Source organism: Lithobates pipiens, unplaced genomic scaffold, assembly GCF_037356315.1.
Source record: "Lithobates pipiens isolate NorthernLeopardFrog02 unplaced genomic scaffold, aLitPip1_a1.2 Scaffold_16, whole genome shotgun sequence".
NCBI lineage: Eukaryota > Metazoa > Chordata > Amphibia > Anura > Ranidae > Lithobates > Lithobates pipiens.
Window position 1 is genome coordinate 474839655 of NW_027507748.1, and position 26679 is coordinate 474866333.

At 45.7% G+C, this 26679-nt stretch overlaps 1 protein-coding gene across 3 annotated transcripts in view; it reads right to left on the reverse strand.

Annotated features, from left to right (window-relative positions):
• The window catches only part of NALCN (sodium leak channel, non-selective), an 864749-nt gene that overhangs the window by 796694 nt on the left and 41376 nt on the right, over positions 1 to 26679 (reverse strand). The gene's annotated exons all lie outside the window — the stretch shown is intronic.

A 26679-nucleotide genomic window follows, 5' to 3' on the forward strand; every position in this document is an offset into this window, starting at 1 on the left:
CAATGTTCACAGGGTGCTGCTGACCTCCCGTAACTAGTTAGCCCCCCACCCCAGAAAACACAATTATCAGATACACAACAACAACACCAATCACAACAACCCCTCCCAACATATACATATGGTGAGATGGCAAACACCTAGGATTCTGACACGCATAACAGGTGACAATACAAACATTATAATGATTTCAAATGTTGAATCCTTGCCTCCGGTATTCCTAAACATGGTTAATTAGCATTTCTAATCACTCCAAGCTTACTGCTAGGAAATCCTAAACTGGTGCTACACGTGATAAAGTGAAAAAATCTGTTTATGCCCGTCATGACTCTTATGTTTAGAAATCTGATTGTTATTTACTCTCATTGCCATTTGTGTTGGAAACATTTCTATTACAGGCACCCTGGATAATGGGTAATATCCATGACAAATGCTGGAGACTTCCACTTATGTCAAAGTGTTTCAAAGTGTTTTTCTCCATTTCTACGCCATCAGATTATCATTTGTGATGCTCGGGTCAGTTGTGTTAGTTGTAATTGTTTCACTGTCTGAGTTAACCACTGACCAACAGGTATACATTCTATTTTGCCTATTTAGCCTCTCTGTTTACCAGAATACAATGGTACAAAGTATATGCTGTTTTCTTTGAATCTACATCAATTGATAGCTGCTCAAAGACTATATCAGTCTTCTGCTGTCACCCACCTATCAATAATTCTTTGATTATGTAATTTATGTTGTCACTACAACCCCAGTACTATTTACAACCACAGCTGTTTATCAAGCTGTTAGGCACTATAAGACTGTATTCTTTGGGTTAGCGTGTTGTTATTGGTTAAAATGTGCAATTAACACTGAAAGGCCTCCACTAATGCTCCTAGAGTAGCAATTACAGTTTCGCTTGGCAAATGCACAAATCAAAATTCCATGGCTTAGATAATATGTGTGATAAGCAAAGGTTTGGAAAGTCTGGTTCCATTCATTCTCTAACTTTTAGCTCAACTTCTATTTGGCAAAAACATCACCATTATGAAACCCAGTTTGAATAAAATAATACTAATGAAATGTGTGAAATGTAATTTAAACTGATTATTGAGACATGCTCTTGGATTTTAGGATCTGGGAAGCATGCTATATTAATGGTTGGGTTGGAAAAACAAAGTATTATGCCGCGTACACACGACCGGTTTTTCCATCAGAATAAACTCTGACGGTCTTTCTGACGAAGTTCCGCTGAAACGGACTTGCCTACACATGATCACACCAAAGTCTGTTCGCTTAGAACACGATGACGTACGACGGGACTAGGAAAAGGAAGTTCAATAGCCAGTAGCCAATAGCTGCCCTTGCGTCGTTTTGGGTCCGTCGGAATAGTATACAGACAAACGGTTTTCCCAATAGGAATTTATTCAGTCGGAAAGATTTAAAAGATGTTCTATTGCTAGGTCCGTCAGAATCTTTTTTTTTTTTTAAGTCTGATGAAGCCCACACATGGTCGGAATATCCGGTGAAATTATTCCGTGGGACCTTTTCTTCTGGTAAGTCCGGTCGTGTGTACGTGGCATAAGAAAACATTTTTGATCAGGTTTAAGCAGTAGATGAATGGAAAGCCCACACACTTCTCTAAAACCCAGATACATTATTGTGAAAATTGTGAAAGCAATTTGTACCACATTTTACCCTAACACACATGAAACACATCATATGTTTTCTACATATTAGGCTTAATGTACACAGGATGTTTTTGCAACCTCTCCTGAATGATTTAACTTGACAGATAGTAACCCACGTTTAAAATGTCTGCGTTTACATGCCACGTTTAGCCGCGTTTGTATTTAGAAGCGTTTGAAAAAAATGATATCTATTTTTTTTTAAATAGCCAAAAATGAAAAACACCTGTAAACGAAACACGGCTAAATGCGAGTTACCACATTTAGCCATGTTTAGCTGCGTTTGGAAGCGCTTGGCTCTTGAAATGCCTCTAAACTCAGCTTCTGAACGCATTTTTTTGGGTTTCAAAAAAAGCCTCTAAACGCAACTGCCTAGAAAGGACTATAAATGACCCTGTGTACATGTACTGATGAGATAACAGAGGAGAGTTCAGGGGCAGCTGAAAAAAATGCCCAACTGCTCCTAAATGTCCGTTTCCCAGCAGCAATGTACATGAGGCTTTATGCTGCACCACAGTTTTCTATTCATCTGATGTATCAGACTTGATGAAATCCCTTTGCCTATAACTGCTCAGAGGACTTTCTGACAGTTGTGACCAAAAGGTGTCTTGAGTAAGTGATTTCAGTATATCTTTGATCAGGCTATATTGTGTAATACAGAAAATGTATTTGCTTGTGATTTGTACAGATGCATGTAAAAGGTCACCAAACAACTGCTTTAAAAAGTAACTCCACATTTGTTGAGAAAAAAAATATCTATGATCTATTTACATTGCAGGGATTTTAACAAACTTAGTTGCAAATTTCTACTAGAACTGCAACTAATGATTAGTTTGTCTGTCGACTAATCTATCTTTTTTTTTTTTTCAATTAGTCATTGATTAGACGATTATTTTTTTTTTTTTTTTTTAAATTAATCTAGTGTTTTTTTTTTTTTTTTTTGATTAGCTAATTAATCCTTTGGATAACTTTACAAAAAAAAAAAGGTAAGATAAAAGAATATAACTAGTACATACATATATATATATATATATATATATATATATATATATATTATATATATAAGTATGTACTTATATTCTTTTATCTTACCCTTTTTATGTACTTATTTTTTGCAAAGTTAAGATATATATATATATATATATATATATATATATATATATATATATATATATATATATATATATATATATATATATATATATATCTTTTATGTTAGCTTTTTATTTTCTGTTCAGAAGTTCATGAATGTTTATAATTCATTTTTTTACAATGCTTTCTTTTTTTAAGGGGGAGGGTGTGTGGGGACAGTGTCAGTGTGTTTTTTGTTTTATTATTTTTTACAATTTTTTTTTTGTTTTGTTATTTATTGCAATTTTTTATCTTCCCTGTTGGGGTCTTAACAGACCTCTGACATCTCCCATTTGAGACAGGGAAAGGGACTGGGGACAGAGATTTCCCAGTCCCTTTTTCTGCAGCCTCTGCTGCACTGATAATGAATGGAGAGAAGACAGCGGCTTCTCTCCATTCATTAACTGAGACATCGTAATCATAGGCAGTTACAATGTTTCAGTTATGTGAATGGACAGAGTCAGTGGTCACTGACTCTTTCCATTCTGAAAACGAAGGAGCCGGGTTTACCGGCTTCTACCTCCGCTCTCCATCCTGAGATACGGAGGGGGGCGGCAGCACGGCGGGGGGACACAGAGAAGAGAGAGGGGAACCGATGCACGGAGGGGGACACAGAGAAGAGAGGGGGGACAGATGCACGGAGGGGGCGAAGAGAGGGGGCGGCAGCACGGAGGGGGAGAAGAGAGGGGGCGGCAGCATGGAGGGGGCAGATGCACGGAGGGGGAGAAGAGAGGGAGACGGCAGCATGGAGGAGAGCGGGAGACACGGAGCAGTGTGACGCATCAACGCCCTGCACGCACGTCAATGTATTTTTGTAGTCGACGTAATCGATTAAGTCGACTCGTCGTGGCAGCTCTAATTCCTACCTTTAGTTATTCTGAAGAAATAGCTGTTTCATGTGCACATTGAATCTGTATGGGAGTGGTTTTATAGTGATCACTCAGCTTCTGCCCCTGCAGGGCCCTATTGAGGAAAGGTGCAGGGTCTGCATTCCTTTAGACGTGATTTGCATTTTTGTTGCAGGGGATGCCCAAAATCGGACTTATATCTTAGTGCATACTTCTGGAAAAATCAGTGAGCCAATCACATAAGCAGGACATTACATTTCTGGGGGGAATTCTGTACACCATCTATGTAAAGCATGACTCCTGGTTGCCATATTGCCATGCATTTTATAGAAAGTTACAGTGCTGCGTAGATTAAAAAGGAAAGGTATGTTTTATTATCATTTAAATACAATATGACTCGTGTCACAATTGTATACACTATATTTGTTTTTATTTGCAAATTTATTTCCCACAAAAGTAGAGTTACCCTTTTAATGCATAGAACAAAAAGTCTTTGTTTTCCAACACACAAATCTCTATATATCTATATAGTCAGGTTACCAAATAGATTTGCTATTTTAAAAAGAAATCAAGAAATATGCAAATGTGCTTTTGGGATTTTTAAGACTGTAGCAGGAAAGTGCGCTGCAATCTCCTGCAATCCCCACTGAGTCTATTAAATGATCATCCTGACACACCTGTCCACATTTCAAAAATGGTTCACCAAAGCAAGCACAGAAAAACACAAACATTAATAATCCACAATTAAATTACCTCTGTGTATAAAGAGATGAAAGTCTAAGCCTCCTTGCTGTCCTGATACATAAAGAATGCAACCCTTTTTCTGTAAGAATTCCAGAATGCCTAGCAAACTGTTTTGGTTCTCTATAGGAATATTTTATAAACATGAACCAGTTCTACTGTGATCCAAAATGGCAAAATTTAGGTGCCGCTCAAGTCCAACTAGAGGTAAAGTCCAACTAGACCGCTGTGAGTGCAGGCAGGGACAGGGCGCTCGTCCTAGCTCCAAGCTGCAGCAATGTCAAAGGAAAGGGTCCATAAGCCACTCATTATAAAGCCTCAGCCTGGACTCCAGCCAGGTCATGCCTCCAACATATTTCGCTCCACCCCTTGGAGTTTAATCATGTGGGCTGAGGCTGTCATTTATTTCACTTCATACACATGGGTCTGCTTCATGATGTGCAGCTTATGGACCTTTTCCTTTGACATTGAATCAGTTCTACTACCTTTCAAATTAATAGTCTTTTTTTTTTTTTTTATGTACAATGCAACATACAAGGGGCCGGATGGGTGTCTGTTAGTTTAGCTAGTCTACTGGGAGATCCACTAACTCATAGATATTTATATCAATTCTTAACAGTAAATAAGCTTCAAAAGAAGCCTTAAAGTGTTACTAAACCCAGTAATATGAAAATAGTTCATCCACCCCACCCCACAGTGCCCACAGCTTATGAATCTTCTTTTTACATTAAAATACTGCCACTATATACCTTTTTGGATGATCTGTATACCACGGTCACATGATAAACTGCACAGTTTCTCCAGTGCTGAGAGTTCAGGTAGGAGGAGATTTCCACTACAGCCTGTATACACGCCCACATGTGTGATGTCAATATCATGTGACCTGAGAACATGAAAATGTTCTCTCCTGCATTAAAGACACCAGTGAGCATGTGCAGGTTGGCTTCCCTGCCTGTGTCAGCTGGCCTCCCCCAGATAGACAGTGCAGGAGGGGGAGGATGTGTGCATACAGGATAATGCATTTTTTTACACAATGCAGAGGATTAACTCCTTAAGTTCCACAGTGAGCATAACAAGCATGCTATGCTGCATATGCAGACTGATTTTACTGTTGTAATTCTCAAAGTTTACAGCGTTAGCAGTGACATCCTGTTATCAGATCTCTCCCCTTCTGTGTTTCTACTCTGTCCTTACATTGACGGCTCAAAGGCTGGCAAGCTGACAAAAATTAACCAAGTGGTTGAAACTGAAAATGTTCGAATAGAATTTAGAATTAATTACAGTTCCTGCAGCTCTGTAAAGGTTTATTTAAAAGCTTATCTACTACTTTTTAATATTTGATGGTCTATAACAGGGATAAGCAACTAGCGGACCTCCAGCTGTTGCAAAACTACAAGTTCCATCATGCCTCTGCCTCTGGTCGTAATGCTTGTGGCTGTCAGTGTCTTACTATGCCTCATGGGACTTGTAGTTCTGCAACAGCTGGAGGTCCACTAATTGCATATCCCTGGTCTATAACATAGTCATAGCTATAGTGGGAAAAGCTGGCACATCAGGTGTACCCATAAAAGGTCTCCAGTTATGTAATCCCCATGCTCTATTAATATTATCTCATGTAACCTGCTTATATTCAACAGGTACATCAAATAATGCGTACCTTCAAAATTTACCTTCCTCATCCTGGTGTTTCAATAATGACATGTGGAAAATGTGTAATAGGGAATGTGTAATCTGAGTAAGAACAGTTGGTGTGCCATCTGATAACCTATTGAAAAGTGCCCCATCTATATATATATATATATCTATATATATATATATATATATATATATATATATATATAGTATCTCACAAAAGTGAGTAAACCCCTTACATTTTTGTAAATATTATATTATATCTTTTAATGTGACAACACTGAAGAAATTACACTTTGTTACAATGTAAAGTAGTGAGTGTACAGCTTGTATAACAGTTTAAATTTGCTATCCCCTCAAAATAACTCAACACACAGCCATTAATGTCTAAACCGCTGGCAACAAAAGTGAGTACACCCCTAAGTAAAAATGGCCAAATTGGGCCCAATGTGTCAATATTTTGTGTGGCCACCATTATTTTTCAACACTGCCTTAACCCTCTTGGGCATGGAGTTCACCAGAGCTTCACAGGTTGCCACTGGAGACCTCTTCCACTCCTCTATGACAACATTATGGAGCTGGTGGATGTTAGAGACTTTGTGCTTCTCCACCAGCTGTTTGAGGATGCTCCACAGATTCTCAATAGGGTTTAGGTCTGGAGACATGCTTCGCCAGTCTATCACCTTTACCCTCAGCTTCTTTAGCAAGGCAGTGGTCACCTTGGAGGTGTGTTTGGGGTCATTATGTTGGAATACTGCCCTGTGGCCCAGTCTCTGAAGGGAGGGGATCATGTTCTGCTTCAGTATGTCACAATGCATGTTGGCATTCATGATTCCTTCAAAGAACTAAAGCTCCCCAGTGCTGGCAGCACTGATGCAGCCCCAGACCATGACACTCCCACCACCATGCTTGAGTGTAGGCAAGACACACTTGTCTTTGAACTCCTCATCTGGTTGCCGCCACGCACGCTTGACACCATCTGAACCAAATTTTATATTGGTCTAATCCATGTCCTTAGTTTGCTTGTTTTCAGCAAACTGTTTGCACACCTAGAGAGTGACATTTTTGCCCATTTTTCTTTGCCCACATAGCTTAAGCTCTGTCAGGTTGGATAGAGAGCATCTGTGAACAGCAATTTTCAAATCTTGCCACAGATTCTCAATTGGATTTAGGTCTGGACTTTGACTTGACCATTCTAATACATGAATATGCTTTGATCTAAACAATTCCATTGTTGCTCTGGCTGTATTTTTAGGTTTGATGTGCTGCTGGAAGGTGAACCTCTGCCCCAGTCTCCAGTCCTTTGCAGACTCTAAGGCCGCGTACACACGCGGGGACTGTTCGCCCAACTTTGTCCGCTGAACAGTGTTTCGGCAAACAGTCCGCTCGTGTGTGGGCTTTCAGCGGACAGTTTCAGCGAACAGTCCGCTGAACAAGGTTTTTCGGAAATTCCGAAAAACTGTCCGCTGAAACTTTGTTTCAGCGAACAGTCCCCTCGTGTGTAGGCTTGTTCGTCAAACTAAGTTCCGCGCATGCTCAGAAAGGATTTACACGCCGAAAGTTATAATGCAGTGTATAGGACGTCGTATTTTTCGTCCCGTCGTACGTGCCGTTCACGTCATCGCGCACGGTTTCAGCAAACTGTTCGTTCGTCGTGTGTGGCCATGTCCGTCCATGCTAATTTTGGGCGGACTGTTTGCCGAAACTGTTTGACGGACAAAGTTGGGCGAACAGTCCCCGCGTGTGTACGCGGCCTTACATGTTTTCTTCTAAGATTGCCCTGTATTTGGCTCCATTCATATTCCCATCAACTCTAACCAGCTTCCCTGTCCCTGCTGAAGAAAAGCATCCCCACAACACGATGGCTTGTTCAGGGTGATGTGCAGTTAGTTTTCCGTCACACATATAGTTTTGCTTTTAGGCCAAAAAGTTACATTTTGGTCTCATCTGACCAGAGGACCTTCTTCTACATGTTTGCTGTGTCCCCCACATGGCTTCTCGCAAACTGCAAATGGGACTTCTTATGGCTTTCTTTCAATAATGGCTTTCTTCTTGCCACTCTTCCATACAGGCCAAATTTATGCAGTGCATAACTAATAGTTGTCCTGTGGACAGATTCTCCCACCTGAGCTCTGCAGCTCCTCCAGAGTTACCATAGGCCTCTTGGCTGCTTCTCTGATTAATGCTCTCCTTGCTCAGTCTATCAGTTTAAGTTGACAGCCATATCTTGGTAAGTGTGCAGTTGTGCCATACCCTTTTTTGGATGATGGATTGTACAGTGCTCCATGAGATATTCAAAGCTTAGAATATGCTGTGTGAGCCAATCGGGATGCTTTTTGGAAGCTTAACCATGCCTGGCGTGGTTAAGCTTCCGAAGCGCAACCCAATTGGTTCACACAGAGGTTGGACTGACAGCTCCTCTCACTACTCCAGCTGGACACATCGTCTTTGGGCAGTTATCCGATTTCTGGATATACCATCATGGCCACACAGTGTAGCCTGACACCAGCCTCCCTGCAAGGACTCTAGGCTCATCTTGCACCCCACCACAGCCAGCTTTGTTCTCCACCAAGGACTACCACACAGATACCACACAGCTCCCAGTTCATTACAACCCACTGCGGACTGTCTTTCTCTCTCTTCCTCTCACCCATTTGTGAGTTCCATTTGTTTTTGATGGTATTTTACTTAATAAATTTTGCTACACAATGCCGGTTTAGCGCTTTCTTCCCTTCCCTTCCTATTTTACAGATTGTGGATTTCCAGCCCACATATGAAAGCAGCCTTGCCAGCACCACCATAGTGTCAGCCATTTTCTACTAATTGACATTTTTATTCCTATACCTCAAAGAATAAGTATCTTTCAATACTTTTTTTAACCTGGTATATGACTAGGGATGAGCCGAACACCCCCCTGTTCGGTTCGCACCAGAACCTGCGAACAGACCTAAACTTCGTGTGAACTTTAGAACCCTATTAAAGTCTATGGGACTCGAACGTTCACAATCTAAAGTGCTCATTTTAAAGGGTAATATGCAAGTTACTGTGCTAAAAAGTGTTTGGGGACCCGGGTCCTGCCCCAGGGGACATGGATCAATGCAAAAAAAAGTTTTAAAAACGGCCGTTTTTTCAGGAGCAGTGATTTTAATAATGATTAAAGTGAAACAATAAAAGTGTAATATTCCTTTAAATTTCGTAGCTGGGGGGTATCTATAGTATGCCTGTGAAGGGGCGCATGTTTCTGGTAATCATTATTAAAATCACTGCTCCTGAAAAAACGGCCGTTTTTAAAACTTTTTTTTGCATTGATCCATGTCCCCTGGGGCAGGACCCGGGTCCCCAAACACTTTTTAGGACAGTAATCTGCATATTACCCTTTAAAATGAGCACTTTAGATTTCTCCCATAGACTTGTATAGGGTGTTCCGGCTTTTCGAATTTGCTGCGAACAGCCCAAATTGTTCACTGTTCGCTGAACAGGCGAACAGGCAATGTTCGAGTAGAACATGAGTTCGACTCGAACTCGAAGCTCATCCCTATATATGACATTTTATCACTATAGGATGGGCACAGTGGCAGCGCTGTAGTGTTTTTTTATTCATGTCTCAAAATGTTTATTATCTTAGTTGTACAGTACAGGACACCAGACTTGTATTCATAGACCATAGCACACACCCAAGCAAAAAACCTTGAGTGGTTGGCAACAACTTAGCAAGCAGAACAGCTAACAGGCCCACAAGAAAACAAGAGGTAAATAACCTAAACAGATAACAGTCTGAAGAATCTTGCAGCTGAAGTGTACATCAGCTGAGGCCTGAACATCCACCTTGCAAATTTTGTGGAAGTTAGATTTTCTTGCTCTAAGGTGAAAATAACTGAGTCAGAGATACCCCTATCCTTTATTACTTGGATCTCAACATCCATGCCATTAAAGCCAGTGACTAAGAAGTAGGGATGAGCCGGTTTGCAGCAGGACATGTGAACAGGCAAAAAATTTGTTTGAACACGCAAACACCGTTAAAGACTATGGGACACGAATGTGAAAAATCAGTAGTGCTCATTTTAAAGGCTTATATATGCAAGCTATTGCCATAAAGTGTTTGGGGACCCAGGTCCTTTTTTTAGGAACAGTCATTTTAATAATGCTTAAAGTGAAACAATAAAAATGAAATATTTCTTGTAAATATCATGTCTGGGGGTGACCTTAGTATGCCTGTAAAGTAGTGCATTTTCCCATCTTTAGAACAATACCACAGCAAAATGACATTTCTAAAGGAAAAAATGTAATTTAAAATTACTCGGGTCCCTTTTGGTCTGGTATGGATATTAAGGGGTAAGGATGAGCCGAACACCCCGGTTCACCACGGTTCACACCAGAACCTGCGAACAGACCAGGCTTCCCCAGTGATGTACGGGTAACCCCACCCCCTCTGATGTAACGCAGGGTCACCCGCATGTCACTGGGGAAGCCCGGGTTTCCCCTTGTGTCAGAGGGGGGAGGGGTCAGGTGACGGGTGTCCCCGTCCTCCTCAGCTAAGATGTATCAGGCTGCTGGGATTCCTGCAGTGTCTCCGGTGGAGACAGGATGGATGCGGTGCGCTGGAGGGAGAGATCACCCATTGCTGGATCAGATCAGCCATCGCTGGACCCCGGAGAAGAGATCAGCCACCGCTGGATAGCAAGAGTGGATTACCACCGCTGGAATGTTTTTTCTATTTTTTTTATTTTTAATAAAGGACTTTTCCCAACGGTATGTGTGTGTTTTTTAACAATTTTTTACACTTTCTTTGTGAAATAGTAGGGGTAATTTTGTACCCCCTTACCATTTCAAACAGGGTAGGCCAGGATCTGGGGGTCCCCTTGTTAAAGGGGGCTTCCAGATTCTGATAAGCCCCCCACCCGCAGAACCCCACAACCACCGGTGCTTTGAGGGGTCCCAGACCCCCAAAGCATCCTCCCAATGTTGAGGGCATGTGGCCTGGTACAGATTTTTGGGGGGAACGCCACGCCATTTTTCTAAAAAATCTGGCGTGGAGTTCCCCTTAAAATCCATACCAGACCTGAAGGGAAACCCCACGTATTTTTTTTAGGTATGAAATTTAACCACTTCAATACAGGGCACTTTCACCCCCTTCCTTCCCAGCCCAATTTTCAGCTTTCAGCGCTCTAGCGCTTTCAGTGACAATTGCGCGGTCATGCTACACTGTACCCAAATGAAATTGTTATCATTTTGTTCGCACAAATAGAGCTTTATTTTGGTGTTATTTATTCACGACTCCGTTTTTTTTTTTTTTGCGATATAAGCGCAAAAAAAGCGGAAATTTGGGAAAAAAACAATATTTTCTTTTTTCTATTTGAAAAGAAATCCAATAAAATCAAATTTTGTCATAAATTTAAGCCAAAATGTATTCTGCTACATGTTTTTGGTAAAAAAAATTCCGTTAAGTGTATAATAATTGGTTTGTGTGATCACGGACATATGTACGCAAATGATCATGTACATATGTGTGCAGGTGATCACGTACATATGTGTGCAGATAATCATTAGGACATGTGATTTTAGTGGGACATATGTGGGGGACATGTTTTTATTATTAGGGACATGTGTTTTTATTATTTGGGGACATGTATGTTTTGGGGACATGTGTGTTTTGGGGACATATGTGGGGACTGTGTTTTCACTGTGTGGTGTGTTGTGTGTTTACACTACACTGATGATCAGTGAGTAAAAAGCTGTGAAAAGCAGCCCATACTCACTGATCATCAGCCGGCTGCAGCGTTCTGCTCTCCTCTTCTCAGCGGTGACTTCCGTGTGAGGAGAGGAGAGCCGATTGCCTAGCAACCGGCTGTTTGTTTACATCACATGACGGCCGTGATTGGACACGGCCGTCATGTGATCAGGAGGGCCAATCACAGAGCCCTCCTGCCGATCTGAGATGTGCCGTGTCCGGGTGACACGAGCACATCGGGATCGCGCCGCTGCGCGGGCGCGCGCGCGCGCGATCCGCTGCTCCTGAATGACGTTCCTGAACGTCCTATCAGGAGCAGGCGGCTCCCACCCGCCGTATATATACATTGGCCGGGTGGGAAGTGGTTAAAGGAATATTACACTTTTATTGTTTCACTTTAAGCATTATTAAAATCACTGCTCCCGAAAAAATTACTGTTTTTAAAACTTTTTTTTGCATAGATACATGTCCCCTGGGACAGGACCCAGGTCCTCAAACACTTTTTCTGACAATAAATTGCATATAAGCCTTTAAAATTAGCACTTTAGATTTCTCCCATAGACTTGTACAGGGTGTTCTGCAGCTTTTCGAATTTGCCGCGAACACCCCAAATTGTTCGTTGTTCGGTGAACTCGTGTTTGACTCAAACTTGAAGCTCATCCCTATTAAGGGGAACACCGCACCCAAGTTTAAAAAAAAATGGTGTGGGGGGGCCCGCAGGCACTATATACTCTGAACAACAGTATATATATACGGCCTGTCCTATAAACTCCACAGAAAACTGGGCCTTAGGTGTTGGTGGGACCAGAACACTGTAAGCCCTCACAGTTACTCTTGGTGGGCGCAGGAATGGGCCCTGCTGTGAAATATTATATCACAGATTATAATTACATGACCCTGTTAAACAGGGGCAGAAAAATTGAGCCTTGGGTGGTGGTGTCACAACACTGTAAACCCTCACAGATACTTTTGTTGGGCGCAGGAATGGGCCCTGCTGTGAAATATTAGATGGTATTCTAAACCAAAAATATTCTTGGAAGATAGCATCATCACAATTGAGGAGGAATAGGATAGTCAGCATAAGCAGTCTTCAATCAGTTACATCAGCATCAGGTGCTTGATAGCTGCTGATCCAAGACTGATTTATTTTTATGAAATTGAGCCTATCAACTGAGTCTGTGGACTTTGATCCATTAGGAACCCTCCAGCAGCACTGAATGTGCGTACAGAAAAAATGCTGGATGCTGGACAGGCCAGTAGCTCAATTGCATATTGAGAAAGTTCCTGCCAGTGGTCCATCCTCAAGACCCAGTAACCCAGTGGATGCTCTGTTGGAAAGGTCTCTAAGTCTGCTCTTGCCCCTAGATATTCCTGCACCATGTAAGGCAGACGCTGGCGATGGTTGCTTGACTGATCAGACCTTAGCGCTGAGGACTGAAAAATTGTTTTAAGGCATCGGTCAGCCGGCCACCTTCTACACCGCTCTTCTTCTGACTGAACGAAGCCTCAGCAACATGTTGTCCAGCACCAGGTAATTGTAACCTGCCAGGGTCTGGAAATGCATTGCACAAACCTTTCTTCAAGGCCTCCTGAAGATGCTTCATCCTCTACTCCCTCTGCGAAGGCAGGATGAGTTCTGCAACCTAACCCTTGTAACGTGTATCAAGAAGGGTTGCCAGACAATAATGATCCCTCTCTTTGATACCACGAATCCTAGGTTTTGCAGGCTTTGCAGAATCAGGGAGGCCATGCAGTGTAAGTTTGCAGAGGCATTCCATTCTGAGTCCTCTGGGTCATGAAGGATCCGTAACTACCTCCTCCCAGCCACGTACAACTCTTTGGGTTTCTGGGGAATGAAAACCATCCCTTGAAGACTGCTGCTGAGTGTTATCCTCTACATTCATACTGACACAATCCTCCTCCACCTCCTCTTCTTCCTGTGTGTTTGGCAGGAATGCTATCTTGATAAAGGGGGCCTTGAGAGGTTAGGAAGTCCTCCCCTTCCTCCTGCTGTTCTGCCTCAAGTGCTCTGTCCATGATTCCACAAAGCGTGTGCTCCAACAGGAAGACTAGAGGGACAGTATCACTGATGCATGCATTGTCATTGCTCACCATCCATGTGGCCTCCTCAAATGATGACAGGACAGTGCATGCATCCTTCATCAGTAGCTGCTGGCATGGCAAAAAAGAAGACAAGCTCCCCTGACCATGTTCTGGTGCCATACTCGCACGGGTACTCAATGATGGCCCTCTGCTCTGTGTGCAGCAGCATTGCCAATGTTGAGTTCCACCTGGTGGGCATGTCACAAATTAGGTGGTTGGTAGGCAGATTGCAATCCCTTTGAATGTCAGCCAGCCGAGCACTGGCATTGTATGACCGGCGGATATGACCACAGACTTTTCTGGCTTGCCTCAGGATATCTTATAAGCCTGCTCAAGAACTGCTGCATCACCAAATTCAGGACATGTGGCAAACATGGAACATGGGTCAAGTGTCTTTGTTGGAGAGCGGTGATAAGGTTGGTGCCATTGTCGCATACAACCAGTGGTAATATGCACCTTACTGCTGACTGCCCTGTCCAACGAGGCCAAAACATTGCCTTCCACATGCTGGTAGAGAGCCGGAATGGCCTTCCATGAAAATAAATGGCATTTTGGAACCTTCCACTGAGGTACAGCATTGTCAGGGAAATAGCCGCAATATCACGAGGTACGTTCGTGTTAACGCGCGTCGGCGCCTACGTAAGCGCAAGGTAGTTTCCAGACGAACGACCGACGCTACGTCTAACCGGGCGGGCATACGCGGTGATGCCACGAATACACAACGTACTCGACGTAGACGTACGATCGCTCCAACGCGCTCACGACGTGACCCGGTCATCTCGTCCATTTAAACGATCGCCTGACACTCCCGCATTGCTGGATTATCGTCAGCTCTCCTGTGAACCTGTACCCGTGCTTCCTGTTTTCCGATTTCCAGTGTACCGACCCGGCTTGCTTGACCTGCTCCTGTTGTTCTCCTGGCTCTGACTCCTGGCTTGTACCCGACGTTCCTGATCCGCTTCCTGCACCTGATCCCGGCCTGTTTGACTATTCTCTGGACTTCCGCTGCCTACTCTCGGACTTCCTAGCACAGTTGCCCATCTAGGCCTGCTTACTCCGTACTTGGCCTCTGCTGCTGCTACCTGGCAACCTGTGCTACTGTGGGCACTGCATCCCTGTGTCAACTTCAGGGTTGTGCTGCGCTCGGCCGCAAGGGGAGCCCTCTCAGCATTTCGGCCTCACTCCTGATCGTGACAGTATAATCCAGCCATGTCAGAGGTCGACAGAGGTTCCTCCCCATTGGAGGCCGTTTTACAAGAACTTACGGCCCTTACTCCAGCTATTCAGGAGCTCCGAGAGAAATATCATTGGCTGAAGGAACGCCTGCAACACCCGCTTGAACCATCCACCTTCCCTGGTCAAGTTCCTGCTTCTACAATCTCAGCTGCCCCAGAACCACGAGTCCCAGCCCCGGAGCGCTTCTTCGGGGACCGAAGAAGATTCAGATCCTTCAAGAACTCATGTTTCCTCTACTTCTCCCTGCAACCTCAGACTTTTTCTTCAGAAGCAACCAAGGTGGGGTTCACCATTTCATTACTAAGGGACGATCCCCAGACGTGGGCCCACGGCCTGCTGGAGCAATGCAGCCCTTATGTGGATACTTTGGACTTGTTCTTTGAAGCCATGACCCGCTTGTATGATGACCCTTTCCGGACAGCTACAGCCGAAGCAACTTTGTACGCCCTTCGCCAGGGTGGGCGACCTGCGGAGGACTATTTAGTAGAATTCCGTACCTGGAGCTCTGACTCCGGCTGGAACGAAGCAGCACTAAAATTTCACTATCGTATGGGGTTGTCCGAAGCCCTTAAAGACGAGTTGGCCAGATTAAAGATCCCCACTACTCTTGAGGACCTCATTTTACTCGCCATCCAGCTCGACAGGCGTCTACGGGAACGTCAGTCTGAACGCTCTCGGACTACTTGCTCCATCCAGGTCCCACCTTCAGCTCATCCAGCAGTAGCTCCCGTTCTGGAGGACACTCCCCATCCCGCTTTAACCCCCGAAGAGAGACTCCATCGCCGTCAGGCACACCTCTGTTTTTACTGTGGGAAATCGGGACATTTCATTAACTACTGCCCCACAAGGCCGAGCAAACCAGTCTCAAGCACCCCATCTCATCTTCAGGTAGCTAAGTCAGCTTCTGCCCACATCACTCTTCCAGTCTCATTGATGGTGGCAGGCAGCAGGATCCCTCTACAAGCCATCATCGACTCTGGAGCCTGCAGCTGCTTTCTGGACTTAACCTTGGCTAGGAGCCTGGCTCTCCCACTGAACCTCAAGGAACAGAGACTGACCGTCCGTTTGGCCGATGGCTCCTTACCTAGTTCAGGTCATGTCACCAAGGAAACTAGTCCCATCCTGACGGTCACCGATTCGGGTCACCGGGAATTCCTTAAATTCGATGTTCTGAGCTCCCCGATGTTCCCTGTTATCCTAGGGATCCCTTGGCTACAGGCGCACAACCCTCAGATCGATTGGCCCACAAGGGTGGTCTCCTTCACATCTGCCTACTGCCAGCAGCACTGCCTAGATCCCGTCCCTCGCAACCTGACCAGTTGTCTGACTGTACAACCTGTACCCAGTCCGGCTTCTCACATACCAACAGTCTACCAGGAATTCCGAGACGTGTTTGACAAGAGGAAAGCCGATATCCTACCTCCACACCGCCCCTATGACTGCCCCATTGAATTGTTACCCGGGGCCCCCATTCCTTTTGGTCGGATATTTCCCCTTTCAGAGACTGAACTGGAGGCTCTGAGACAATACATTGACGAAAACCTGGCCAAAGGATTCATTCGTCCCTCTTCATCCCCTGCCGGAGCAGGTATCTTCTTTGTGGAGAAAAAAGATAAGACCCTAAGACCATGTGTGGACTATCGGGAATTAAATAATATTACCCTCAAAAACCGTTATCCTCTTCCACTTATCCCTGAACTCCTCCAGAGGTTCCATACCTCACGTATCTTTACGAAACTTGATCTACGTGGGGCTTATAATCTTGTCCGTATCCGGGAAGGGGACGAGTGGAAGACCGCCTTCAGAACAAGATTTGGTCACTTCGAGTATTTAGTCATGCCCTTTGGACTATGTAACGCCCCGGCAACCTTTCAGCATTTCATTAATGATATCTTTCGGGAGCACCTTGACCACTTTGTTGTCGCCTACCTTGACGACATTCTGATTTTTTCAACCTCACTAGAACTTCACAGGGTACATGTTAAGAAAGTACTATGTATTCTTAGAACTCACGGGTTATATGCCAAAGCCGAAAAGTGTGATTTTGAGAAGGAATCCATCCATTTCTTGGGACTCATTATTTCCACAGGTGGAATTGCCATGGACCCGCAGAAAGTAAAATCCATCCTGGATTGGCCCGCTCCTTCCGACAAAAAGGGGGTACAGAGGTTTATCGGGTTTGCAAACTTTTACCGAAGATTCATACGGGGATTCTCCACCATCGTAGCCCCCATCACCTTGACCACTCGCCAGCACACCAAGTTCCACTGGTCCCCAGCAGCTCAGTCCGCCTTTGATCAGCTCAAGATCCTTTTTACCTCTGCGCCCATCCTGCAGCATCCAGATCCCGCCTTACCCTTCGTGCTAGAGGTTGATGCCTCGGAGGTGGCCACCGGGGCGATCTTATCCCAACGCCAAGGTCCCAAAGCTTTACTGCATCCCGTAGCTTTTTTTTCTCGGAAGATGAGTCCCCCAGAGAAGAACTATGATGTAGGGGACCGGGAACTTCTAGCGATCAAAGCCGCTCTTGAAGAATGGAGGTACCTCCTGGAAGGTGCCGCTCACCCCATTCTAATCTTTACGGACCATAAGAACTTGGAGTATCTCCGTACGGCCAGACGTCTGAGACCCCGACAGGCCCGATGGGCTCTGTTCTTTTCAAGATTCAACTTCCACCTTACTTACCGCCCGGGATCTAAGAACAGCAAAGCGGGTGCTTTATCTAGGATGTTTCCTGATACCCCTGAAGGAGCTCCACCCAGTACAATTCTGTCTCCCCAAAATTTCCTGTTAATACAACCAGACCTAAGGTCTTCTATCGAACTGGCTACTAGGCAGTGTACGGAGACCGAAGTTTCTTCCCTGAGGAGCCAAGGAGGGCTTCTATGGCGCCAGGACAAGATTTTTGTTCCCCAACAGGCCAGGTTACTGGTATTGAAGACCTTCCATGACCACCAACTCGCAGGCCACTTTGGAGTGCGGAAAACGACAGACCTTGTACGGCGGTCCCTATGGTGGCCTACTTTAAGGGCGGACTGTAAATTATACGTGGATTCCTGCACCATCTGCCAGCGCAATAAGGGATCCAACACCAGACCCTGGGGTCTGTTAAGGCCACTGCCAGTCCCGGAGAAACCATGGAAAGAAATTTCCATGGATTTTATTGTGGAACTACCTCCCTCTGAGGGGTTTACGGCCATCTTGGTAGTCGTAGACCGCCTGTCCAAAATGGCGCATTTTTTGCCGCTAAAAGGGACCCCCTCTGCCCTAGATACGGCAAAAACTTTTATAAAGGAGATAGTCCGGTTACACGGGGTACCTGATAGCATTGTATCGGACAGAGGGGTACAATTCACCTCCAAATTTTGGAAAGAACTGTGTAGGTTGCTCTCAATTAAGATATGTTTGTCGTCTGCCTACCACCCACAGAGTAACGGACAAACCGAAAGGACAAACCAAACATTGGAGCAATACCTGCGATGCTTCTGCTCCTTCTCCCAGGATGATTGGGTTTCCCTGTTACCTTGTGCGGAATTCGCATATAATAACTCAGTGCACGCCTCCACCAACCAGTCACCCTTCTGGGCAAACTACGGATTCCACCCTTCATTCCTGCCTAACACCATTCCTGAATCGTCTGTCCCGGCAGTCCAAGACAGAGTAAATCTCATTCACTCGAACTATCAAACACTGCAAGATTCCATGAGAAGGGCCCAGGAGGAATACAAGAAGCAGTATGATAAGAGGAAGAGAGTCAACCCTACCTTCAAGACAGGGGATAAGGTGTGGCTTTCAGCAGCAAATCTTAAACTGCCTTGCCCTTCCCGGAAACTGGGACCTAAATTTCTGGGTCCTTTTGAGATCAAACGGGAGATTAATCCCGTAGCCTTTGAACTTGTTTTGCCTGAATCGTTTAAAATCCATCCCATATTTCATGTCTCCCTCCTTAAACCTGTTACCTTTAATCCATTTTCAGGAAGAGAAGAAATGCCCCCGCCTCCAGTTCAGGTTGGTGAAGAAACCGAGTACGAAGTGGAGTCCATCCTCGACTGTCGTCGGAGAGGTAGGACCATCCAGTTTTTAATTAAATGGAAGGGGTATTCTGCTGAGGAAAACTCATGGGAGCCTGCCAACCACGTACATGCTCCTAAACTTTTACATAGGTTCCGCAGCCGGTATCCTGAAAAATGGGCTCGGTTGGGCATCCGGAGGCTGCCCCTTGGGGGGAGGCACTGTCAGGGAAATAGCCGCAATATCACGAGGTACGTTCGTGTTAACGCGCGTCGGCGCCTACGTAAGCGCAAGGTAGTTTCCAGACGAACGACCGACGCTACGTCTAACCGGGCGGGCATACGCGGTGATGCCACGAATACACAACGTACTCGACGTAGACGTACGATCGCTCCAACGCGCTCACGACGTGACCCGGTCATCTCGTCCATTTAAACGATCGCCTGACACTCCCGCATTGCTGGATTATCGTCAGCTCTCCTGTGAACCTGTACCCGTGCTTCCTGTTTTCCGATTTCCAGTGTACCGACCCGGCTTGCTTGACCTGCTCCTGTTGTTCTCCTGGCTCTGACTCCTGGCTTGTACCCGACGTTCCTGATCCGCTTCCTGCACCTGATCCCGGCCTGTTTGACTATTCTCTGGACTTCCGCTGCCTACTCTCGGACTTCCTAGCACAGTTGCCCATCTAGGCCTGCTTACTCCGTACTTGGCCTCTGCTGCTGCTACCTGGCAACCTGTGCTACTGTGGGCACTGCATCCCTGTGTCAACTTCAGGGTTGTGCTGCGCTCGGCCGCAAGGGGAGCCCTCTCAGCATTTCGGCCTCACTCCTGATCGTGACAAGCATATACCACAAATTCACAAAAGGGAGCAGAGTTTACCAGCTGAAAAGGCAGCGTTACAGTGCTAGAAATTTGGCCAAGCTGGCATTTAGACATTGAGAATGTAAATGACTGGGGCAGAATTTCTTTACGGTTCAGAAACTGGGGTAGGGAAATTTGCCTGCAAAAATCAGATGGTGGTGTACTGTTAGCAGATTGGCTGCAAGTACTTGGGACACCTGTTGCGTCATATGTCTCGTCAAGCATGTGGTGCCCAAGCGGCTGCTGTTCAGGCCAAGCTTGATCCGCTTCAGACATAGGTTGCAAACAGCAATGATGTGATCTGCTGCACACATGTCGAAAAAGACCCACACCAAGGAACTTCTAAAAGTCAGTGGGGAGTCAGAAGTGCCCTGCATCTGCTTAGTTCTGCGGTGTTATGCAATAGGGTGGCTGCCATTAAGCTGTCTCCTAGAGGACATCCTGCCTCTTTGGAGCTGTGCCTCCTCCTCTTCTCTCAGGCACCCAAGTACAGTCAGTTACCTCATCATCCCCTCCCTCCTCATCACGGGAGCAAACTTAGCAGTATGCTGTAGCTGGGGGAACATGACTGCCAGTTTCTTGTCCTTCTTGGGCCTCCCCTCTCTCTAGGCTCATGTTACTCCCTTCCTCAACCTGGGAACCAATCTCGGAACCTTCAAATCCCTGTACATCCTCCAGTAGCATGTAGCTGACACTGTGGTTGAATAATTCTGGGGACTCCTCCGTGCATTGGAAAAAGACACACCCCCGATCCAGGTGAGACCAGGAAGCCTAATGATCCAGTAGGTGCTCGTCTCAGCTCGCCTCCACACACAATGAAATGAGAAGAAATGGCCGCACACCAATGTAGATCAAAATCCTTTTAATTTGGACATCCCAAAAAACAGGAATCAGAATGCTGGGTAGACGCGTTTAGCACACTTCACGTGCGCTTAGTCATTACTCTCCATGCATGGTGGTGGGGCTATGGAAGGAGTGACTGTGGACAAGGAGCCTGTGAAAAAGGCCACTTTGGCAGCTGCGTTGGAAGGCAAACTACTCTGAAACTGGGTGACAGAGAATGAGGAGGATGAGGACGGCTTTGTTATCCACTCCACCAACTCTTCTGCATGTTCTGGCTCAATAACGCGGCCAGCAGCAGAGAAAAAGGACAAGCGTGCCCCACAGCCACCTGCAGAGGATGCAGCATGTCCACTACCAGCACTGTTGACTGTAGACACAGAGGCTGCTTGCCCTATTTTAGTGGCCTGTGAGTGTCTGCCCCTCCTTGGTGGCCTTCCGGACATGATGTATATTTTGTTTTGCAACACCACACTACCGCTTGCACTGTATTAGAAACTGTACAACAGCTGCACTGTATTTTATACTGTCTACGCCACCAGAAGTGTAGTAGAAACTGTACACACTGTATTAGATACTGTGTACACCTTCTGCACTGTATTAGCAACTGTACTATGGCTGCACTGTATTGTTTACTGTGTATACCATCAGAAGTGTAGTAGACACTGTACATACTGTATTAGATACTGTGTAAACCGCCTAGAAGTGTATTAAAAACAATACACCACGGAATGCACTGTAGATATAGTAGGCTACACTGGATCCAGTGTGTGTATATATATATATATATATATATATATAAAAAAAATATATATATATATATACACACACACACACACATACACACACACACGAGACTGTATATATATATATATATACACAGTCTCGTGTGTGTGTGTGTGTATATATATATATATATTTTTTTTTTATATATATATATATATATATATATATATATATATATATATATATATATATATATATATATATATATACACACTCTGGATCCAGTGTAGCCTACTATATCTACAGTGCATTCCGTGGTGTATTGTTTTTAATACACTTCTAGGCGGTTTACACAGTATCTAATACAGTATGTACAGTGTCTACTACACTTCTGATGGTATACACAGTAAACAATACAGTGCAGCCATAGTACAGTTGCTAATACAGTGCAGAAGGTGTACACAGTATCTAATACAGTGTGTACAGTTTCTACTACACTTCTGGTGGCGTAGACAGTATTAGCAACTGTACTATGGCTGCACTGTATTGTTTACTGTGTATACCATCAGAAGTGTAGTAGACGCTGTACATACTGTATTAGATACTGTGTAAACCGCCTAGAAGTGTATTAAAAACAATACACCACGGAATGCACTGTAGATATAGTAGGCTACACTGGATCCAGAGTGTGTATATATATATATATATATATATATATATATATATATATATATAAAAAAATATATATATATATATACACACACACACACACATACACACACACACGAGACTGTGTATATATATATATATATATATATATATATATATATATATATATATCTCAAATACACTGCTACTAACTGAATAATGTACCTGCTTAATCTAAATCAAGCTATCTCTCTGTCCACACGAACAACACTGCATGTGGCCACTGTGTAAACAGCCTTATATAGTGTGGGGCATGGACTTAGTCCCCCTGAGCCATGCTTGGCCAAAGGCACCCTGTCTTTGCTTAATTATGGCTCTCTTAGCAGAGCGCGCTGTGATGGACCAAAGCATGCAGGGCAATCATCATACAGCAAAAAAAAAAATGCAGTGAGGATCAGATACCACTAAAAGAAAGTTCTATTTGTGGGAAAAAATGACATACATTTTATTTGGGTACAGAGTTGCATGACCGCACAATTGGCAGTTAAAGTAACAAAGTGTCATATTGCAAAGAATGGCCTGGTCATGAAGGGGATAAATCTTAAGGTCTTTCAAGTTGCCTGTGACAATAATTCCCTGGGAAATGATGAGGCGTCACCTGTACTCTGTTGCAAGCATACACATTCAAAAAAAAAACATTTTAGGGCACTGCAGGATCCCTTCCTCATAGTGACATATAGTGATGGACGAACTTCCGACGGGACGTTTCGCGAAAGCGAAATGCGAACGGACCCAAACGTTCGCGAAACCGAACGTTCGCCGCGGGCCCCATTGACTTCAATGGGAGGCGAACTTTGCAAACCTTCATGTCGAATTTGCGGCCACGTGGTAATTATTAGGGGGTAAAACGTAGTCCCACCATCTGGACAATGACATAATACATGTATGAGGTGAATTTGGGATCGATAACTACAAGCATTTTTATTTTATTTGGGAAATTGTTCTAACAATTCAGGACTATGGAGCTAATGAAGGCAATGGAGGAGAGGGAAGGTCAGGGACCAGGGTAGGCAAAGAAGAGGGTGCAGGAGATGATCACCAGCAGCGTGACATACCGGAATGACACATGCACCGTGATAGAGGCATCTGACAGCAGCACCGTAATACAGAGCACTGACAGCAGCACCGTGACATACAGCGCTGACAGCAGCACCGTGACATACAGCGCTGACAGCAGCACCGTGACATACAGCGCTGACAGCAGCACCGTGACATACAGCGCTGACAGCAGCACCGTGACATACAGCGCTGACAGCAGCACCGTGACATACAGCGCTGACAGCAGCACCGTGACATACAGCGCTGACAGCAGCACCGTGACATACAGCGCTGACAGCAGCACCGTGACATACAGCACTGACAGCAGCACCGTAAGCAGCCCCAGGAGGAAGTCAGCACAGCACAGGGATGGTGTGATCCCCTCATAATAAGAACCCCCAGGAGGAAGTCAGCACAGCACAGGGATAGTGTGATCCCTTCATAATAAGAACCCCCAGGAGGAAGTCAGCACAGCACAGGGATATCATAAGCAGCCCCAGTAGAAATATGACACCGCTCAACCTCTTCAAAGAGGAGGGTAGGGGCATATAGTACGGTGTGCTTTTTTGGGTCAAGGAAGTGAGCCAAATGAATTAAGAAGGTCTGTGTGCTTGATTAAAAAAATAGTTTATAGACATATACATGGTCTACTGGTCACATGTGTTGAATTCCTCCGAGATCCATGCCTCATTCATTTTTAGAAATGTGAGGTAGTTAACACTGTCGTGAGCTAGGCGAGTACGCTTATCGGTCACAATCCCCCCTGCTGCGCTGAACGTCCTTTCGGACAGGACACTGGATGAGGGGCAAGCCAACAGTTCGATTGCAAATTGGGCAAGCTCTGGCCAGAGGTCAAGCCTGCCCACCCAGTAGTCTAGGGGTTCATCACTCCTCAGAGCGTCCACATCGGCCGTTAACCCAATGTAGTCGGACACCTGACGGTCTAGGCGTTCCCTGATGCTGGATCCGGATGACACCTGTCGATGGGTCGGCTGAAAGAATGACCTCATATCCGAAGTCACCAACACATCTTCAAACCGGCCTCTTCTTGCAGGCGCTGTTGGATTGGTACCCGCAAATCCTTCTCTGGGAGTGGGAATTGCTCCTCTGCCAGCGCACGCAAAAGCAGAATGCAGCATTTCTCGAAGCAAGGCCTGGAAGTGCTGCATTCTGACAGCCCTCTGCGACGGCGGTAACATTTCCGCCATTTTGTGTTTGTACCGGGGGTCTAAGTACGTTGCCACCCAGTACTGGTCCTTGACCCTCATGCTTTTTATACGGGGGTCCCTATTAAAACACTGGAGCATGAAGGCCCCCATTTGCACTAAAGTGGAAGCGGTGTGGTGGCCTGGCTCCTGCTCATCATCCAGGATAATGTCGTCCTCTTCATTCTCCTCTCCCCATCCTCGCACAACAGGGATCCCAGAAAGGTTTAAAGCATGCTCTTCTTGCTCCTGCTCATCCGCCCCGGCACCATCCTCCTCTGACTCCTCATCAGACTCCTGTTGTTGACTTGTCTCAGATAGAGTAGCCCCCCCTGGGAATTCATCCAGCATTGCGACTTCCTCATCTTCCCGCTCCTGCTCCTCCACAGCCTGATCAATGACACGACGCAATGCACGCTCCAGAAAGAAGGCATAAGGTACCATGTCACTGATGGCGCCATGGCTGCGACTGACCAGTTTGGTGATCTCCTCAAATGGCCGCAGAAGTCTGCATGTGTCGCGCATGAGCAGCCACTGGCGCGGTGAAAAAAAACCCAGCTCCCCAGAACCGTTTCTTTCGCAGAGTTCATACAGGTAGACGTTAACTGCACGTTTCTGCTGGAGCAGCCTATCAAGCATATAGAAGGTTGAGTTCCATCGCGTCGGGCAATCGCAAATAAGACGTCTGACCGGCAGATGGTGTCGCCGCTGAATGTCAGCAAGGCGAGCCATGGCCGTGTAAGATCTTCTGAAATGGGCCGAGATTTTCCTTGCCTGCCGCAAGATGTCCTGGACCCCAGGGTATTTGACAAGGAATCGCTGCACGACCAAGTTTAAGACGTGTGCCATGCACGGCACGTGCGTGATTTTGCCCTGTTTCAATGCGCTAAGCAGATTGGCACCGTTGTCACACACCACTTTACCAACTGTCAAATTGAGCGGTGTTAGCCACTCATCTGCCTGTGAACGCAAAGCTGAAAGGAGTGCCGGGCCAGTGTGGCTCTTTGCTTCCAGGCACAACAGACGCAGCACGGCATGGCAACGTCTCACCTGGCATGTGGAATAGGTTCTGGGGAGCTTGGGCGGTGCAGCGGAAGAGACGCTAGCAGCGGAAAAGGAGGAGGCAGCTGAGGAGGAGAGGGAGGAGGATGGAGTAGGAGGAGGAGAAGAAGAGTCAGGCCTGCATGCAATCCGTGGCGGTAAAACCAAATCTACACGGGTGCCACGGGTTACATGCTTGACGGCCGTCAGAAGGTTCACCCAGTGGGCAGTAAAACTGATATACCTTCCCTGCCCGTGTTTGCTAGACCACGTGTCTGTGGTCAGATGTATCTTGGCACCGACACTGTGTGCCAGAGATACATTCACTTGCCGCTGAACATGGCCATATAGCTCTGGGATGCCCTTCTCTGAGAAATACTTCCTTCCTGGGACCTTCCATTGTGGTGTTCCAATGGCCACAAATTTGCGAAAGGCCTCCGAGTCCACCAGTTTATATGGCAGTAGTTGGCGGGCTATGAGTTCTGACAAGCCAGCCGCCAACCGTTGGGCAAGAGGGTTATCCGGCGTCATCATTTTTTTACGCTCAAACATTAGGCCCACGGAAGCCTGCCTTTTTGCAGAAAAATGTGAGCTTGGCGTGATGGAAGGTGGAGTGGAGGACAATTGTGAGGAGAGAGGAGAAGGAGAAGTAGAAGACGAGGCTGGACGGTGAGAGCCTGCAGTGTGGCTTTGTGTGTTCCGTTGCTCCCACTGGGCTCGGTGATGGCTGCTCATGTGCCTTCTTAAGGCGGTCGTCCCTAGGTGAGTATTGGGCTTACCGCGACTAACGCGTTGACTGCAAAGATTGCAGATGGCAACGCTATTGTCAGCAGCGGACACGTTAAAAAAAGCCCACACTGCGGAGCCATGTGCCGGTGTCCTGGGAGCGCCAGATGTGACCGTACATGGTCGATGACTCGCTCCTGATACATTTGCAGTCTGCTTTGTCCCTGCTGTGCAATGTAAGTCATTGCTGCTTCTCCTCCCTATCTGCTGGTCCATATCTCCCTCTGAACTCCCCTCCTCTTCCTCTCTTGTGGGCACCCACGTGACATCACTAGACACGTCATCATCAACGTCACCTTCCCCACCGCTATAAGTAGAGATCTCGGAGTAGGCAGCAACACCGGGGACCAACCTCCTCCTTGGGCTGATCTGGGTAC